At 30.2% G+C, this 2028-nt stretch overlaps 1 long non-coding RNA gene across 1 annotated transcript; it reads left to right on the forward strand.

The window, feature by feature from the left end:
• Window positions 1–561: 561 nt before the first annotated feature.
• Window positions 562–1463, forward strand: LOC127747807 (uncharacterized). The gene is made up of 3 exons (XR_008009755.1): window positions 562–808; window positions 985–1287; window positions 1381–1463. It is a non-coding gene; the product is annotated as an uncharacterized LOC127747807 (long non-coding RNA).
• The last annotated feature ends 565 nt before the right edge of the window (window positions 1464–2028 follow it).

Consider the following 2028-nt stretch of genomic DNA (forward strand, 5'->3'; position numbering starts at 1 on the left):
ATAAACAAATAATTAAATACTTAGCTATTTAATAAATTTTGACAACAATGTCTTAATATCTATCAATATTTAAATAATTATAAATATTTAAATAATCATAAAAATTTTATTGGAATGTTTTAATGGAATCTAAGACTGCATTAATAAATTTTGTTATTCAAATTTTACTTACAAATTTAACTTCTCTATTATTTTTGTTTTTAGCATTTAGACCTCCTGAAGGAGCCACATGCTATGTGATGTGTCGATTTTTTACATTGCCTCTCAACACTTGTCTCCACATCAAAGAGACACTTTTAGTATTTTTTCACTCATCTAACCTTTATAAATTCAGCAACTGAAAGCAAAAAACAGTAAACACAAATTATTTATCATCAAGTAATTTGTAAAACTTCTTTTTAGTGTTCTTCTTTGTGAAATTTTCTTTATCATCAAGTGATTTATGAAACTTGTTTTTAGTGTCTTTTTTAATGGTTTTGTTTTTAAAGAGGAAAAAGTTCAAGCTTCCATGTTTACGTTGAGTGGAGGATAACTTTACTATTTTAATATATCAAAAGTTAGTTTTTCAAAAACGGAAGGTCTAAATTTAAATTATACTCACCAACACCAACCACTCATGAACCATGACTCATCCTACATCTACCAACGACATTATTTTCAGATCCATCCATAACAAATGAATTGTGAAAAATAGATCTCAAATGATCCTAAAGAACAAACCACTTATACAACACCAAAATGATATTAGATCATGTAACCATGGACTCTTCCACTCTGCTTGATGGATCTCAGCATTAATTGGTCTCAGGTGAGCCCAATCATGTCTTAGCGATTATTACTATCCGATTCCTTGTTAATCAAGATCATGTTTTTGTTGTATTGGAATATTCTTTGTTAATTAATCTCACTTCAATAGTTGTCTTTTATTCATCTACTAACATGCATATCTTGTTAACATTTTCCTTTTTTTCTGGGGCCTTATAGGATTATTATCTTGCTTCAATTCGGGAGTCAACTTGAGTGGATCAAATTAGCAAAGCACCTGTTATTCATCACTTCTCCGAAAGCATTTTGGGGGTCATGACAGTCCGAGCATTCAAAAAGCATAAAAGATTTACCTGAAGAGAACATGTACATAAAAGAGTGAATGCTAATTTAAGCATGGATTTCCACAACTATATTTCCAATGAATGGTTGCGCTTACGCTTTTAGAATTTTTTGGAAGTTTGATTTTCTGCATTTTCGCCATGTTCATGATCCTCTTACCAAGCAAGATCATAAAGCCAGGTAAGCAAAAACCTCTAAAAGCTTAAATTTTAGTTTTATATTCTTGTTGTTACTGCATTCACTTTGTTCACATGCCCCATTTATTGGTTTCAGGATCAAAGTTGGAAACGGACCGAATACTCAAACTGGTCCCGGAGTGACCTAAAAGCGTAAGTTTCTATAATTTGATATATATATGTGAAACTCTTGATTTATATATGTGAAGACCTAGCAAATATTGCTGATCTAGTATTGCATCATGTTATGTTGCATGTTAGAGAACAGACAGAATTAGTATATCTATATCTATAATATCTATCTTTTTATCTAGGCAAAGTATTTATGCATGATATTCTTCTATACTCTAATAAAGACCTTTCTTATGTGCCATATTTTTTTTTATTTGGATAACCTTTTACTTGATGAGTTTAACCATCCAGTGAAACTCTTAAAATCTCCCAAAAAGGTATCTACGAAAGACATGATGGGAGATAGGAAAAAGAGAAAATTTTATATTAAGATTGTCATGTTACTATATAGCTAGTTACATGAATTATTTTAGTTATTACTGATGTGAAAATATTTTCGTGTGAAAAATGTCCTTCATTCTGAAATTTTAGGTGGAGCAATGTATATCTCTGATTAACCACTGTTATGTCTGCTTTAAAAACACAGTGGTACTGCACAGGACATGTAAAATTTATCTTCTTATTTTTTTATATTTTTGTCAAGTTTTTTGGACCAAGCCTCTACTTTTATTGT

This window comes from Arachis duranensis, chromosome 5 (genome assembly GCF_000817695.3).
Source record: "Arachis duranensis cultivar V14167 chromosome 5, aradu.V14167.gnm2.J7QH, whole genome shotgun sequence".
In the NCBI taxonomy this organism is placed as follows: Eukaryota; Viridiplantae; Streptophyta; class Magnoliopsida; order Fabales; family Fabaceae; genus Arachis; species Arachis duranensis.